Raw genomic sequence first — 18787 nt, 5'->3', positions numbered from 1 at the left:
CAATTTTCTGTTGTCCGTCCAAGTGGGAGGGGGTTATATGCTGACCATTTTGATCAGTTCCCTCTTATTCCCCCACCTTCCCCTACCCCTCCTGGTATTGGTACACTCATTCTTGTTCCTGAGGGGTTTATCTGTCCTGGATTCCTTGTGTTGGGAGCTCTTATCTGTACCAGTGTACATGCTCTGGTCTAGCCCGATTTGAAAGGTAGAGGCGGGGTCATGATAGTGGGGGGACAGGGGAGTAAGCATGAAATAACTAGAGGAAAGTTGTATATTTCCTTGATGTTATACTTACTGCAATCTGACTGGCTTGTCTCTTCCTTGTGACCCTTCTGAAAGGGGATGTCCAATTGTCTACAGATGGACTTTGGATCTCCACTCCGCTCTCCCCCTCATTCACATCAATATGATTTTCTGCTTTGGGTCTTTGATGCCTGATATCTGATCCTATTGCCCCCTCATGATTACACAGGCTTGTGTGCTTCTCAGCTAGATGGCCACTTGTTTGTCTTCAAGCTTTTGAGATGTCAGATGCTATATCTTTTTGTAGCCGGGCACCATCAGCTTTCTTCACCACATTTTAGCTTATGTACCCATTTTGACTTCAGCGATAGTGTCAGGGAAGGTGAGCATCACAGAATGTTGGGTTATTAGGGAGTACTTGAGGGAGTACTTGAGTGGAGGTCCAATACCCAACTGCTGCTTTAATACTTAAAACATTAATATATGTACATAGATCTATTTCTCTATTGTTATAGATAAATATGTTTACGTATGTACATGCCTGTTTTTAGACCTCTATAAGTGCCCTTTGCCTCCTAGTTCTTTCCTCTGTTTCCTTTTACTTTTCTCTTCTCCCATGATCATGTTTGGCCTTCATTTGGGTTTCAGTAATTCCTCTCAGTTACATTGTCCTTGATCAAGCCCACTAGGCATCCTACAGCCTCCTCATCATTGATTTTAGATCACGTGTTGTTCTCTTGTCCCCAGGTTTGTTGGCACCCCTTCCTTTCCCCCGTGCCCCCTTCGCTTGTATCCCCCCCAGAACCATCGTTCCTGTTGTTTCTCCTCTGGATTGTTTATCCCACCTATCTTATCTAGATAGACATGCAGAGACAAGAATAAGCACAAAAATAAGACAAAGCAAAACCTAACATCAAAAGAAAACAAAACAATAAATAAAAACCACCACCAACAAAAGAAAAGCCTATAAATAGTTCTAGGTCTGTTTGCTTACTTTTATGAGTGTTTTCTGGTGGAGTCTGATGGGGTTCCATGTCCTGACCCCAAAAACTATTTTTTGTATTCCTCAGGGACTTCATTGCTTTGCCACCCTTGTTGCTCTGTTGCTCACCCTTAGTGTTCTGCCCTGGTATAGTGGGGTCAGATGAGGCACAAATCCCACACTATGTTTTCAGTGTTGTCCCCCATCACGTAGTGAGGGTTGCCATGTCTCAGTGGAGCTGGCCCTATGGTCCCCTCTGTGCATTGGCTGCTCTAATCAGGAATATTGTTCTTGGGGCTTGGTGGGCCAGGATGTGTTCCACTCTCTCTTCTTCCATCTTGTGCTCTGATCAGAAGTGCCCCTACCCCTGCCATAGTACCTGGACTTCACCCCAGGAATGTATGTATATCGTAGCTTTGCCCCTATGCATCTTTTGCATTTTTAAAGCTTACCTCAGTGCACTACTCATGTTGTACGTGTTCTTTTGTGCTTGGCTTACTTCGCTTTGCATAATCCCCTCCAATTCTTCTCATGCAGCCATGTGCTTTATGTGTTCATCACTGCTTTTTAGGGATGCATAGTACTGCATTGTATGTATGTACCACAATTGTTTAATCCATTCGTCTGTTGATGGAAATTTGGGTTGTTTCCAACTCCTTGCAATTGTGAACTGTGCCGTGCTGAACACTGGAGCACAGATGTGTGGCCATGGTTTCTTTCTTGCCTCTTCTTGGTATATGTCCAGTAGGGGGATTGTTGGATCATATGGTAGTTCAATTTCCATCTGTTTTAGATAACAGCAAGTCAATTTCCATAGTGGCTGTACATATCTACAGGTCCACCAGGAGTGGATGAGAGTTCCTATCTCACCACAGACCCTCCAACACTTGGTACTTTCAGATTTTTGAATTGGGCTATCTTTGAGGATGTTAAGTGGTAGCTCATTGTTGTTTTAATTTGCATTTCTCTTATGGCTAGAGGTCTGGAACATTTTCTCATATGATTGTCAGCCATTTGGATTTCTGCCCTTGGGAAACTTCTTTTGCCCACCTCCTCCATGGGGAATGAGGCTTTTTTTCTTATTGTAAGCCAGCAGAGTATTATAGATTTCAGGTCTTGGTAAAAGTCTTTGTTTGATATGTCATTGCTAAAGATGTTTTCCCAGTCCATAGGCTCTCTTATTACTCGCTTGGAAAATTCTTTCCATGTATACAGGTATTTTATCTTCAGTATATCCCACTTGTAAATATGGGCCTCCTCTGTGTTTGTGCCCTTCCCTATTTCCATTAGCCTATGCATTCCCTGTGGCAAAGTTCTCAGGTTTGCCCCAGTTCCCTAACTGATAGCTCTAATAGTTTGGGTTTTTTCCCCCTCAAAGTCTGTGATCCTCCTTGAGTTTATTCTTGTGCATGGAATTAGGTAAGGGTCTTGCTTCATTTTTCTGCAGGTAGATACCCATTTTTTCCAGCACCAGTTTTTGAAGAGGGCATCTGCTTCCCATTTGATATTTTTGGGGCCCTTATCAAAGATCAGTTGTCTTTATGATGATGATTTTATTTCTGGGTTTTCAGTTCTTTTCCATTGGTCCGAGTATCAGTCATTATACTAATACCACACTGTCTTGAGCACTATAGCTGTATAATAGATTCTAAAGTCAGGTAAAACAGGCCCTCCAACTTTGTCCTTCTTCTTGAGGAATTCTCTACTAATTCTGGGCTTCTTCCATCTCCATATGAAGTAGGTAATCAGTTTTTCCAATTCTTTGAAGAAAGATGATGGTGTTTGTATCGGGATAGCATGAAATTTATATAGTGCCTTGGGCAGAACTGACATCTTTACTATATTGAATCTTCTGATTCACGAGCATGGGATATTCTTCCATTTGTGGAGGCTACTCTTGGTTTATTATAATAGTGTTCTGTAAAGGGGGGGACCATTCACAATGATCTGCACATAACCATATACCCCTCTCCAGGGAGAAAGAACAACAGAAAACATGGGGGAAGGGAGACAATAGTCCATATAAGCTATGAAAATAATAATAATTTATAACCTACCAAGGGGGTAGGAATAGGAGGGGAAGGGATGGGGGAAAATGAGGAGCTTATACCAAGGGCTCAATAGAAAGTAAATATCTGTAAATAAATGAAGGTAACATGTACAAACATGCCTGATGAAATCAATGTATGGATTGTAATGAGAGATGTAAGAGTCCCCAATAAAATGAGAATAATAAAAAATAGTGTTCTGTAGTTTTCCTTGTACAGATCTTTTCCTTTTTTTGTATGCTTTTAATTTTCTTGGGTCGATACCTAGAAGTAGCATAGTTGCATCGTAAGGTAACTATGTTTAATTATTTGAGGAGCTATTTTCCAAAGTGACTGTACTACCTGTCAAAAATGTGTGAGGGTTGCAATTTCTCCACATTCTTTTTATTTGTTTGTTTAAATCATTTTACTGGTGGCTTGTCCAACTCTTATCACAGTCCACACATATATCCATTGTGTCAAACATATTTTCCCACTTGTTGCCATCATCATTCTCAAAACATTTGCTTTCTACTTGAGCCCTTGTTATCAGCACCTCATTTATTTTTTTTTTCTTTTACATTTTATTAGGGACTCATACAACTCTTACCACAATCCATACATATACATACATCAATTGTATAAAGCACATCCATACATTCCCTGCCCCAATCATTCTCAAGGCATTTGCTCTCCACTTAAGCCCCTTGCATCAGGTCCTCTTTTTTTTCCCCTCCTCCCTCCCCATTCCCCCCTCCCTCATATGCCCTTGGTAATTTATACATCGTTATTTTGTCATATCTTGCCCTATCCGGAGTCTCCCTTCCCCCCTTCTCTGCTGTCCCTCTCCCAGGGAAGAGGTCACATGTGGATCCTTGTAATCAGTTCCCCCTTTCCAACCCACTCACCCTCCACTCTCCCAGCATCGTCCCTCACACCCTTGGTCCTGAAGGTATCATCCACCCTGGATTCCCTGTACCTCCAACCCTCATATGCACCAGTGTACAGCCTCTGTCCTATCCAGCCCTGCAAGGTAGAATTCGGATCATGGTAGTTGGGGGGAGGAAGCATCCAGGATCCGGGGGAAAGCTGTGTTCTTCATCGATACTACCTCACACCCTAATTAACCCATCTCCTCTCCTAAACCCCTCTATGAGGGGATCTCCATTGGTCGACACTTGGGCCTTGGGTCTCCACTCTGCACTTCCCCCTTCATTTAATATGATATATATACATATATATACATACATATATACATATACACATATATACACATACATACACACACTTATATCTTTTTTTTTTTGCATGATGCCTTATACCTGGTCCCTTGGGCACCTCGTGATCGCACTGGCCGGTGTGCTTCTTCCATGTGGGCTTATTTGCTTCTGAGCTAGATGGCCGCTTGTTCACCTTCAAGCCTTTAAGACCCCAGACATTATCTCTTTTGATAGCCGGGCACCATCAGCTTTCTTCACCACATTTGCTTATGCACCCATTTGTCTTCAGCGATCCTATCATGGAAGCACCTCATTTTTTTCTAACACTTACCTGTCTTTTTGACTATAGCCATTTGAGGTAGTTAGTTTATTGTGCCAACCCGGCAGATAAACATATGTGGGACTAATTGAAGGGTGGAGAGATAAATGGCTCTGCGAGCCTCACTTTCCTTGTCTCTTGATCTTTGATCATCGCACCAGTGTGCGGCTGCCTTGCTCGTTCTGTGCCTCAATTTGCAAGCTACACTACCTGTGGACTGTGTCGCTGTAATTTGAGGTTCCTTCAAGACCTGCTTCGCCACACTACTGAAAGATACATCTCTTGAGCTGAGGACTGTTGGATTCTGTCATCTGGCTGACTGTTAGTTGACATCTGGCTGACTGGCCTTGCCATTTGCCGCCTGTGCCTGGATAGCCTGAATTGCTTTACAGAGGACTACCCAGCGGCCCTCAAGACTTGAAGGACTGCCAGTGTCTCACGGGAGTGAGTTGCACTGAGCAATTTTTACTGCCTTTTAATTGAATGAACTATTTATTTCTTATGTTATATATCTATCTGTATAAATATATATATAATTATTAGCATTCTGGTTTGGTTTCTCTAGAGAACCCTGTCTAACACACTATTCTAACCCATTGTAGCCCAATTGATTCCAAAGGTAAAATTGTGCCATAGGGTTTCCAAGGTTGCAATCTTGTGGATGAATACTGCCATATTTTTTCCCATGGGCTAGCTGGTGGTCCTAACAAACCTTTGGTTAACAGCTGAACACTTAATCATTACACCACCAGGACTACATCCATTCTAGTGGATGTTACGTTGTGTCATGTGGTTTTGATTTGTCCTAATGGGTAATGAGGTTAGCATCTTTTCATGTGCTTTCTTGTTATTTGTGTGTGTGTGTGTGTATATATAATTGTCTTTTATTATTGAAATATAGGCATTCTTTATATATTCTAGATGCAAGACTCTTATCAGAAAAAACCGACTATCAAATATTCTCTTTTCTTCTGTGGATTGGTTTTGTACTTTCCAACGGTGAGCTTTGAAGCACAAAAGTTTTCACTTTTGATAATGTTTAATCTACCTAATTTGTCTTTCTTTTTCTGCTTTTGCTTTTGGTGTCACCGCTAACAAACCCTCACCTAATGCAAGGTCATGATGATGTTTGCTCACACTTTCTTAAACATTTTGCTTTGACTCTTGGGACTTCGTCCAGTGTGAGTTCAGTGTTGGCATATGCTTTGAAGTTGTCATCTAGCCTGATTCTTTCACCTATTTGGTATTCGGTTGTCTCGGCACCATTTGTAGAAAAAACTATTCAATCCTCATTGGATTCTCTTGCCATTCTTGCCCCAAATTAATTGACTATGGAAGTGATGATTAAAAGTTACTTTTGAATCTTAAACCTAATTAAATTTTAATAACCTAAGCTTAATTTAAAATCTTAAAATATAATGCTAACTATATACTACTTATTTTGACTGTAATGCACTTTTTATAGGCACTTATTAAAAATTTCTGGGCACTTAGTTACCTCAAAGTATATGTCTGTGGGAAAGCTTATTATTTACCTAGATGTTTAACGGTTTTGTTTTTTTAAGAAGCTAAAATGTCTGAACTGTATTTGAGAAACTTAAATCAATAGAAGCACTAATTAATCAATTTAAAAATGTGATCAATGAGTTAGAATAAAAATGATGAGCATGGAAATGGACAGGAAATACTGAGACAAAGAGTAGGACACTAAGAACACGGTCCAAACAGGCAGAGAACTTAACGCGGACAGTTTGGGTTTTCACAGGGACAATACACTAAGATACTGCAGTGAGGAATTAACTCAGTAGCTAAATTAATGAAAACTGCCAACCCACTATCTGGTTTGCCTGGTCAGAGGACACACACACACGCACACACACACACACACACGCAAATTTAAATCAGCAGTGATATTCCTTTCAATGATGGCAAAGATTAGTTCATAGGCACCTTCTTTGTGGCTGTTTCAGGAGTTTCATCTTTCTACTCAATAAATGCAATATCTGAGAAAAACAAGGAAAGTTCATTGTGTTCGAAAGAAAGCACATTGATTGAAAATTCCCTGGGTTACTATTTTATTCATATCAATAAGGACTGGTGAAATGGTGTCTAGCTGTGATAGAGATAGTTTAGGGAGATGGAAACGTAACCGTGCGATGATAACATCAACGAGACAGAAACTACTTTCATGATCTGCTATTTTGAAGTCTTTCATTTTGCATCTTAAAAATTAGCCATGCTTTTCAAATGAACAAACTACAGTTACCTACAAGTACATGAATAAATCTCATAAATGTCGGGCAAAAGAAACAGGATATCGAAGAGAGCCTAGCATGATGTTCCATTTACATGTAGTTCAAGAACAGGCTAAATCCCTCTAGGGTGTGAGAAGGTTGAGGTGGCAACACCTAGAGGAAGATTGGGATTAGTGATTGGGGAAGAGCAAGCGCAGGCTTCTGAAAACCCGTCTATGTTGTTTCTTTGTCTGTCTGTTTAAGGTACTGGTTACCCAAGTGTTTTCACAGTGCAAATTCATTGAGCTGTTCATTGTTATTTGAACATTTTTCTCTATGTATGCTATATGCCGATCAACAGTATTCTGAAAACCAAAATCAATTCTGCTGCAAGTCTTAGGTGTTTAGTGCTACTGTAACAAACACCGCAATTGGGTGGATTCTCTCAGAAGTCATGAGACTAGAAGTTTACATTTGGCAGCCAGGATCAGGGAGAAGACTTTCTCTGTTGGTTTTGGTGGAAAGTTGCAACCCTTGTGGTCTGGTGTGCTTCATGGGTCTGGACATCAATCTTCTCCCCTGGATCGAGGCAGCTCTCTGCACAGAATCTCCTAGGCCCAAAGGACATATCCAACTCCCGGTTCTTCTTTCTTCATGGCAATAGGTCTTTCTGTGCTTGCTTCTAGCTTTCCTCTCAGGTGAGTGAGAAAGTGGTACAGAAAATCCCTAGGGAACCCCCATTACACAAGGTTAGGGGTGTGGCCTGGGTGAGGGTGTGGAATCCCACCTTCATCTCTTTACAACTAATTGGCTGAACACATCATGGTAAATACTTACCACCACATAACTGCCCAATTACTTTATTACATAATTGATAACGTACTGAAAATCATGGTCCAGATAAGTCAACACACATTTGGGGAGACACAATTTAATCCATGACATTATTGGATTCTGTTGCTGGAAGCACGAATTAGCAAACTTTTCCTAATTACTCCAAAAGGTCTAATAGCTATGAATTCTTTTCTTCATTGTTAAACATTTGCAATCTCATTTGACTTTACCAGCAGATGATCATATACATAAACATGTAGCATTCGAACAATATATATTGGTCATATTTTCTGCGTGAAAGAAAATGCTATAACATTATCATGGAATTAGATAAGCCTCTATGTGTTGGGGTTTCCCTCTCCTCATTCTCTCTCAGCTAAGCACATGACTTCTAATAACTAGAAACACTGACGCCATCAGATAGATCCATTTTCTAACAAATCTCTCTGCTTCAGCACCCAGCTTCTGGTTAAACTCTTGCTGTTGTGTGAGCTCGAATCCAAGTGTGGCAGATAACTGCAGTGTTCTACAAGGTTTTCAATTGCTGACATTTTGGAAGTAAAGTGCCAGGCCTTTCTTGCAAGGCACACCTGTGCGGAGTGAACTTAAACTGCCAGCCTTTCAGTTACAAACAGAGTAAGTTAACTGCATTCCACCACTCAGGGACTTCTTTTTCCTCTCAATGAATTAATTAATTTCCTCTCCACCTGAGAAATTGCTGAGCTCACACTACTTTCTAAAAGACTGTGCTCCAGAGTTGACTCCTCTCTTCAAGCACCAATCTCTCCCTCTCACTTGATCATACCCCGACCCTATGAAAGTACTCTGGCATTTTCTAGCTTAAAAAACAAAAATCTTTCAAAACTCCCTTGATTTCACTGTACTTTCCAGCGACTGCTTTTTCTTCTTCTTTTTTTGGTGTACTGGAAAGAAATGGAAGACTAATGACTGACGTTGACCTTGCAGTCAGCTACCTTCCAACCCCACCGGTCTACTGACTTGGCTTGAGTTCAGGCTGGCCTTTCCCAATCCCATGGTCACTTCCGTGCCCTCATCTGGAGCTCGCACAGGAGTCTGACCGTGTCGGCTATGGCCTCCTCCTTGAGCCACTCTACTTTCTCCATTCGCGTGCTCTATGGAAGCATTTCCCACCGTCAAGACCCACCTTTTACAAAGACACGCCTTCTCCTCCTTTTCGCTACAGCCAAAGTGGACCTCGGGTCTTCTTCCCCCGCACGGAGTTCCCATTCCGTCACCTCTTCCTCATTCCACCCTTCTCAGAAGGAGTGGCAGCCATGTAGGACCCCATCAATTAGCAAAGAGTCCCAGAATCCCTTTCACCTTTTATTTTCACAGCTTTACCCTTCTCACCTCACTTAGACCAGAGGGTCACATGTTGTTATTTTTTGACCTCTGTGTAACGAGTGACTTCAGACTTATTGCGTCCCAGTTCTGTAGGTGAGCAGTGACTGGATGCTCTGCTCAGAATATCAAGAACTGAAATTAGGTGTCGAATGGTCTGTGCTCTCATCTGTGACCCGGGGTCCTGCTCTAAGCTCTAACTCTAGGCAGAATTCAAGTCCTTGCGGTTGCAGGACCGTGCCCTACTCCTTTTGGGGTTTATGGTCAGCCAGGGTACATTCTTAGCTCCTAGGGGTGGGCCACAGTTCCCTGCATATGGCCCTACCGATGAGCCCTAGGCACCATGAGACAGCAGAATCTCCTTTGTCTCAATCCCTTTTCCTCCTGAGAAGTCTTAGTCACAATATAAAGGCTCAGACCACCCTTTTGATTATCTCAAAATCAATGCATTTGGGACCTAATATGTGAGAAAGTCCTTCACTTTTGTCATATAACCTGCTCATGGAAGAAGGACATGTAAATATTCTGTGGGTTAGGTATTGGGCTGATAATCATATGGTCCATAGTTCAAGCCTACCAGCTACTCGGCAGGAGAATAATGAGGCTGTCTATTCCCATAAAGAGGTACATCAATGACTATAACATGGAGCCCTGGTGGTGTAATGGCTTACACGTTGGGCTGCAGACTCATTAGTCCCAAAGCACCAGCCGCTGTGCAGGAGAAGATGCGGCTTTCTACCCCCGTAAAGAGTTACAGTCTCGAGAACGCACGAGACAGTTCTACTCTGTCCTCTGGGGTCACTGTGAGTTGGCACAGGCTCTCTGGCAGACTTATTGCGAGAAACAGAGTTGCTGTGGAAGAAAGAGGAGATTGTCTGCTCTCATCAAGATTGACAACCTTGGAAACCCTGTTGCTGCTGAGAGTCGACTCAATGGCAGTCAGTTTGGATTTGGGTTTGGGTCGAGGAAGTGAAATCCATTCTAGTCAGAGTTCTGCACACCCTGGTGGATGACTGTGCAGACTCTGTAGCTAAGGGGTGGAGACATTGGAGCCCATCTTAGATATTCCCGTGCCCGTGTGTGTGGAGATGCACACCGTCTATGACGCGAACAGGGCTTAAAGCTTCTCGGTTAAACCAGGCCAATTTATTGCACCTTGAAAGTCTCTCATTTAATCTCCCTGTTATAAAAAATTCAAGAAAATTATTACCATACCATTGGAAGCTGGAGAAAATATTGAATCCAAGGCCACAAAGTTACAGAATGGGATATTCTTGAATATTCAAAATGTTCTTCTTCCCCACAGACCCACAGCATTGGGACGGAGATCATCCTATCTTATACTTAAAACCCATGGTCACGGCCTATTCTGACATCTTCCCATTCCAATCAACAAGACATTGCTATAGACAGTGCCATTTAGTCACCATGGCAACTTAGTAGCGTAGACTTTATAATTTTGTTTTTCAAATGAGGAAATGATTGTGCCTCACAGCACTTAACAATAAACAAGAACTAATGCATTCTCTCGGAGACTTGGGTAAACCACCCCACCAAGCACTTTGGGGGAGATGCCGTGAGGATATTGTCCTTAGATAATTAATTTGTTCGTAATTGCCTTAGTGTTTTTCAGAGCGACTATAGCAAAAATACCACAAGTGTGGCTTTAATTAACAGCAATTTATTCTCTCCTAGATTAAGAGGCCAGAAACCCACAGTTGGGAAACCAAATCTATAGGAAATCTTATTTTTTCTTTCTTGGCTCTTTTCAACATCCTTCCCTTGCTTTCATGACCTTCCTGTGGCGTGGCACCTATCTTCCTTTGTCTGTGCTTCCATGCTCATTTTTATATCTCAACAAATGATTAAGACATGGCCATAATCATATGACACAATCAAACAGACTTCCAATGGGAGGGCGCATAAGGATTAGCATTTATAATACATATTAGGAGAAGCCATCCAATCCCTAACAGCGATGCGGTAACTGCGCTCCAGTCACTCCGGACGCCAGCAAAACACACTCAAAGCCATTGCGTTGCCTCCGACCCATAGGGGCCCTTAAGACGATGTAGAGTGGCCCCTGAGGACAGTGTAGAGAGACCCCTGTAGGTTCTTTCTTTCTTTTCTCTCTCTCTCTCTCTCTCTCTCTCTCTCTCTCTCTCTCTCTCTCTCTCTCTCAGGTTCCTGAGATGGTGATGGTGGGTTTCTGAGACGGTGACTCTTTCCTGGAGCAGAAAGCCTCATCTGTAGGTTCTTTCTTTCTTTTCTCTCTCTCTCTCTCTCTCTCTCTCTCTCTCTCTCTCTCTCTCTCTCTCAGGTTTCTGAGACGGTGACTGTGGGTTTCTGAGATGGTGACTCTTTCCTGGAGTAGAAAGCCTCATCTTTCTCCCGTGAAGGGGCTGGTAGTTTTGAACTGCTACCCTTTGAGGTAGCAGCCCAATGTTTAACCACTAGGCTACCAGGGCTCCTTCAGTCACCGACACATGGTTGTACAGTTAAGCAAAAGGGTGCCCCATTCTGGGTCATTCCTGCGATATACTATGGATGGGACCATTCTGATTCAAAGGATTTTCACTGGCAAATTCTTAGAAGAAGATCAGCAGGTGTAGGCCTAGAGCTCAATTAAAACCTGTTCACAGGATCATAGCAATATGTACGCCTTTCCACATTACACAGACAAGAAGTGGCTGCACATGAGGTGCCTTGGACAGGAATGGAACATGGGTCTTCTATGCTATATCTAAACTATTACTGCCCCCTTCGCTCCTATATTGTCTCAGTGTTTATCCATGGCCAATGGTCAGATTCCTGTTATTAATGCTATTGTTTTGTCTCTGGCATATTTTGAAGCCATGGTGTGAGAGATTAGGTGCACAGCAATTAATTAATCTCCTTTGGAAAAAATTTTCCCTCAAATTATTGTGCCTTTGTAGAAACTTCAATGGGGTCTCAAAAGTTTCTAGAAGTACCACTTCCTCTCTCCTCTAGGAAAGCAGTGTAAGAAAGGAGCAGAAGCATCATCATTTTTCCTTTTCTCTAAGTAAGAGAAGACACCTCTTTCTATTTTAATGTAAAACAATGCTGCTGCTATTTTTAACTATCTCTGCGCTTCCTCCAATATGTTTTCCCCATTATTGCAACCTATCGTGCAGAACGCCTTTTCCTAAAACATTATTAAAGAAGATGGCTCATAAAAATTCATCCCAGAGGTGCTATCCAGGATTTATTTTGACATTAAAGATGCAATTATTAAAGTTTGTGCTCGGGATTCTGCTAAATGGCAAGCATCAAAGAAATGCTGCAGAAAATGGTAGAGTTCTGCTGTATTTACACAGACGATGAAGGAGCAGCTATTTAGGGCTTGCAATGCGGCATTCCTAAAGCAACCTCCCACTGACATAACAAGGGTCTTCCCTCTTTAGGCTCCCTGCTCACACTCAGTGCGGCTGCATCCATTGGACATTGTCCTGTTCATTGGGTTTTGCGTTGCATCCATATGTCAAAGAATGCTAACAATAAAAATGGAAGCAATTGGGGAAAATTGTAAGCACTTATGTTCGTCTTTCATTCAAATTTCAAAGACACTTCCTGCCTCCCAGGCCACACCTTCTTTACCCAAATAAGAACCATTTGCCATTGGCTCACCACATGCCCATTTATTCTGAGTAAAACTGTGCTTCGCATGGGTCTCAAGGCTGTGTCTTTCTAGAGCAGATTGCTAGATCCTTTTGGTTATTAGTTGTGGTAGATATATAACCATTTGTCAATTTGAGGATTTGAGTGTAGGGGTGGACACCTTCTTGACATGATTGCTGAAGACAGACGTGTGCATAAGCAAACATGTTGAAGAAAGCTCATGGTGCCCGGCTATCAAAAAGATATAGTGTCTGGGGTCTTAAAGGCTTGAAGGCAAACAAGTGGCCATCTAGCTCAAAGCAACAAAGCCCACAGAGAAGAAGCACACAAGCCTAAGTGAACACGAGGTGTTGAAGGGATCAGGTAGCAGACACCAAAGAACAAAAACCATCATTGTGGGATCACCTTCCCCACATAAACGCTGAAGACAAATGTGTGCATAAGTAAGTGTGGTGAAGAAGGCTGATGGTACCCGGCTATTGAGAGACATAGCGTCTGGGGACTTAAAGTCTTGAAAGTAAACAAGCGGCCATCTAGCCCAGAAGCAACAAAGCCCACATGGAAGCAGCACACCAACATGTGTGATCATGAAGGGCCAAGGGGACCAGGTTTCAAGCAACAAAGGCTGGGGAAAAAAATCATATCATCGCGAATGAGAGGAGTGCATGATGGGGACCCAATACCCATCTGTAGACAACTGGACATCCCTTGCAGAGGGGTAGTGGGGAGGAGATGAGTCACTCAGGGTTCAGTGTAGCAACAATGAAACTCAAAACCTTCCTCTAGTTCTTACACGCTTCCTTCCCCCCCAATTATCATGATCCCAATTCTACCTTGCAAACCTGGTTAGACCAGAGGATGCACAGCGGTACAGTTGGGATCTGGAAACACAGGGAATCTAAGACAGATGAACCCCTCAGGACCAATGGTGAGAGTGGCAATACCAGGAGGGAAGGGGGTATAGAAAGGGGAACCGATCACGGGTATCTACATATAACCTCCTCTCTGGGGGATGGGCAACAGGAAAGTGGGTGAAGGGAGACACCAGGCAGTGTAAGATAAGATAAAATGATAATTTATAAATTATTAAGGGTTCATAAGGTAGGGGGAGCGGGGAGGGGAAAAAAAAGAAAATGAGCTGATTCCAGGAACCCAAGTGGAAGGCGAATTTTGAGGATGAGGACAACGAATGTATAAGGGTGCTTTACGCAATTGATGTATATATGGATTGTGATAAGAGTTGTATGAGCCCAATAAAATGATTTATTAAAAAAAAGAGTGTAGGGGTGGAGTCTAGCTTGTCAATAAGATCATAGCCAATGACGCCTCTGTGGGCATGGCCTTCTCCTGAGAATTCTGGGAAATCCGGTACTTCCTCCTTGGAGGCATGAGACACTATCTTTCTGGGTTCACTCCCTTGGAGACTCTCGGCTGACCAGACTGACATGGAGCTGACAAGACGCATGGACCCACCCTGATGCAGCCCTGGGTGCTGGAGAAGCCATGCAGAGACCACTGCCAGCGCTGAGATGTTTCCAATACCACTGGATCCAAAGACTTTCTACCCACTGGCCTGTGAGTTTCTATATTCGGCATCATTGCATGTGTTTTGTGAGTCTGAAGAGGACTTTATACATTGGTATCGGGCATAGGGGCTAATATTGGACTTATGGACTTGATATGGACTGGGCTGGGATGTTTTCTTAATGTACAATTACTCTTTATACAAAACTCTATCTTATATACATATGCATGCTTATGAATTTGTTTCTCTAGTCTACCCAGACTAACACACTAGTTAAGTACATAACTATTTGTGCCCCCCAGAGACTGCCAAAGTAAACCATTACAAATTTTTCACTGGAACTAACACTAATTTGAATAGGCATTTAACAGTAATGGAGCATCTGTTCTTTGAAAAGCAACGCGCTATAATTGAAGAAAGCCAGAAAAGAAATCAGTGTTACAGTGGAGGCAAAGTGACATGCTTAAACTGCTTCTACAAAAACCAACCAAACAAAATACATTTTATTGGCACCGCTTCCACATGTCACACAATTCAAAAGTACAATCATATCAAAAGAGTTGTACAATCATTACCACAATCAATTTTAGAACTCCCCTGCCATACCACCCAGAAACCATTAATCCAGTTACTATCTCTATAGCTTTACATATCCTGGATTTCATAATCAGAAACACACACATACGCAAAACGCAACAAAACTAAAACCAATGACACAGTATAACAAAGAAAACTTCAATTGAAAAGAAAGTAGAAAATACTGAAAAACGAGAACAACTTTAACATGGGTCAAAAGGAAGATCAAATGATAAGGTATTACATTTCCCCCCTTGGTGGCATAGTGGTTATGTGTTGGGCTGCGATGGGCATGGTCAGCAGTTCAAAACCATGGGACGGTTTCAGTCTCAGAGAGCCACAGGGGGTGGCAGTGAGTTTGATTTGGGTTGGCGTATCTACCAACTTTACGATGCTCTCTGACAACATGTCATTTCATATCGCTGGAGTGTATTCAGAGGGGATTTTCAGGAGGCTTAATCTATGTGTGCACCCTGCAAATGGGGTCTAGGCTTCCCTGTCATTCGTTGCCTTATGCAAACCAGTGTTCAAAACTTCAGCTCTGATACCTTTTCCTCCTTTGGGTTTGGATTATATTATTTACAATCCTTGGATCACACAGGCTGGTGTGCTTCTTCCATGTGGACTTAGTAGATACCGCCCTTAGATGGCTGCTTCTTTGAAGACAAGCCTTTAAGACCTCCAGATATTATTTCTTCTGATATCTGGACACAATCTAATTTCTTCACCACACTTTTCTATAGCAACCATATCATCAGTGATCAAGGTCTAGATAGAAAGTAGGTAAAAAATGTCCATTTAGGAACATAGTGCCAGGAATATTCCCCCTTTGAGTTCTTACTCTTCTGAGTAAGGACTCTTTTGATGTGCTTAAATGGTATATTTTTAATTAGGTCCCAGTCATCTATTTTGTCTTCCACTGTGCACGTTCCTTTTAGTATATTTGGTAGTCTTGCATATCCTGCAACAGGGCCTCAAATTTGTCCGTTTTCTCATTGATGATCCTTATAGCTCCTGAGTGTTATATTTAGGTCTCTAACCTATCTTGAGTACATTTTTATACATTAGCTAGGTATGGGTCCTATTTCATTCTTCTGCAGAGGGAAATTCAGTATAAACACCATTTATTGAGGAGGATATCCCTTTCATATTTACTGTTTTTTTTCCTGTTGTCAATTATCAGTTGTCTGTAGATGGATGCTTTTATTTCTGGGGTTTCTACCCTCTTCCCTGTGTTTATGTAGCTCTCATTATAAGAGCACCAGGCTGTTGTGACTACTGGGGAGATTTAGTAGGATTTGAGTTTGGATAGTGCAAGACCTCCTACTTTGTTCTTTCTGAGCAGTTCTTTGCTTTTTAGGGGCCTCTTCCCTCTCCATATGAAATTGGTCATTAGTTTTTCCGTTTATTTAAAGGGTGAAGTTAGAATTTGAATTGTATTGTATTTGTACATTGCTTCAGGGAGTATTATCATTTTCAAAATATTAAATTTTCCTGTCCGTGAACATGTGCTCTTCATCCACCTGTGTTGGCCTCTTTAGGCTTCTCGTCATAGTGTTCCATGGTTTCCTTTGTACAAGATTTTTAGTTTATTAGGTTTATTCCTAGGTACTTAATTTGTGTGGCTATTGTAAGTGGTCATGTTTTCTTATGTCGTTTCCTGCTTGTAATTTTGTACCCTGATACTTGACCAAATTCCTCAATTGTTTTCAGGTCTCTTGTGGAGCCCGAAGGGCTTTTTACTATATAAAAGCATATGGTCTGCAAACAGCACGTTTCACTTCTTATTTGCCCAACTGTAGCCCCTTGATTTCCGCCTGTTGTCCAATAGTCCTGACTTGCACATGGACTTTGAGTAAAAGTGGTGACAAGAGTGTCTAGTTCTTATTTTCAGGGGATCCCCTCCCCCTCTGTTGTCTCTCACTGAGCGTGATATTGGTCACTGGATTTCAGTATATGGCTTTTATTATGTTGAGGAATTTCCCTTCTATTCCTAGTTTATTATTTTATCAGAAATAGGTGTTGGATATCGTCAAATGCTTTTTCTGTATTATTAATATGATCATATGGTTCCTATTTTTGTCTTATTTATGTGATGAATTATATTGATTGTTTTTTTGATGTTGACCCATCTTTGCACCCCTGGTATGAATCCCACTTGGTCGTGATAATTTTTTTAATATGTTGTGAGATTCTACTGGCCAGAATTTTGTTGAACATTTAGCATCTATGTTGATGAGAGATATTGGTCTGTAGTGTTCTTTCTTTCGGGAGTCCTGCTGAAATGTAGTTTATGTCTCTTGATAGTGTCCCACATCATCTCAGAATTAATCTGGATTTCCTCTGTTTTCTTTGATTGTTGCTCTTGTTGATTGCACTCAGTGTGATTGTATTCAAATTCACTGGTTTTATTTTACTTTTCCTCCTCCCCCGCCCCTCCAGATATTTCATTATGTTGATGAATTCAGTTACCTCATTGTTTGTCTTCTGGGATTCCCTTTGGTTTAAGGATGTAAAGCTCTGGATTTCTTCCATTGGTCTCATGAGTGTTGCCTGTATCTCTTGAAAGGACCTAATAATCATTCTTCTGAATGCTGTTTCTGCTAGTTCCACCACGGCCTCTTTTTCAGGATATGCCATTGTGCTCGTGTGATTTTCTGTGTTTGTTTCTTTGTTTTACTTGACATTTTGGGTACTGTGGTTGACTGCCGTTTGCTTGGCAGTGTGGTACAGCAATTATGTGGCTTATGAGCTACTAGGTCACATAGAGGTAGTGGGCTAACTGGAACCAGAAAACATATACAAGTGAAATAGAGGAAAAGGGAGAGTCACAGATAAGCAGAGAAAGGAGGGGGTGAGGAAGAAGAGAGAATATAAAATTAAATCATGAGAGTAACAATAAGTACCTACCTGTCTGCATAAGCCAATTGCTTTGTCAAAATAGTTGGAAAATGTATTTTAAGGGAGGTAGTAAGAATTAATGGTTCATGAAAATATTCTGTGAAGAAAAGTGCAGAAAGAAAACATGGGTGAAAATGCAGAAAAAAGGAGGGAGAACAGAGCAGAGGCAAAATTCAGGCCTGCTTTGGGTACGAGTGCCAATGTGTTGTTCCTTTGACACCATCAATGTGGACAGGTCTGTGCACTCAGAGTGAGAGAGAGAGAGAGAGAGAGAGAGAGAGAGAGAGAATGCCCTTGTTGGGGTAAGTGTGACCGCATCTACAGGCCTGTCTGTTTTTTACCTCGGAGAAATGCATATTTTCGGGAGCGTGGCTTGCACTGGAGAAGATACTGGAAGAAGAGGACGGAGAATTAGAAAAAAAGTATTGGAATAGAAGAAAAGTACGCAAACCAAAGAAAATAAAGCAAATACAACCACCTTGTGGGTGGGACTTCCTGCTCCCTTGTTAATGCTATGGCGTGTGCATGGAGGTATGGAGGGAGGGAGGGCACCGCAGAAGAGAGCAAGCAAGAAAGAGGAAGGGGAAGTGGTGCCAAGCTTGGCTTGCACACTGAGGAGGACTGCACAGAGCTGCCATGGGATCTGCTAGCCAACAAGAAGCCCCAGAGGCTGGGCATTTCGATATTTGGCTGAGCGGGTTGCCTCGGGGGCTGGGAAAAATCAACTGTGCCTGGGAAGAGTGAGTCTCCCAGAAGTAGCTCCTGCCAGTAGTCATGGTCAAGGGCAGGCATTGGTGTTTCTCCACTTGAAGAATCGACTTAGTTTTTCGGTTGCTTTCTCGCTGGTAGGAAGACCAAGATATCCATTCTTGTGGACTTTTCTCTGGCAGTTGCTGAGTAGATTTTCCTGGGCTTGTAATCTGGT

Source organism: Tenrec ecaudatus, chromosome 12, assembly GCF_050624435.1.
Source record: "Tenrec ecaudatus isolate mTenEca1 chromosome 12, mTenEca1.hap1, whole genome shotgun sequence".
In the NCBI taxonomy this organism is placed as follows: domain Eukaryota; kingdom Metazoa; phylum Chordata; class Mammalia; order Afrosoricida; family Tenrecidae; genus Tenrec; species Tenrec ecaudatus.
This window is presented reverse-complemented; position numbering follows the sequence as displayed.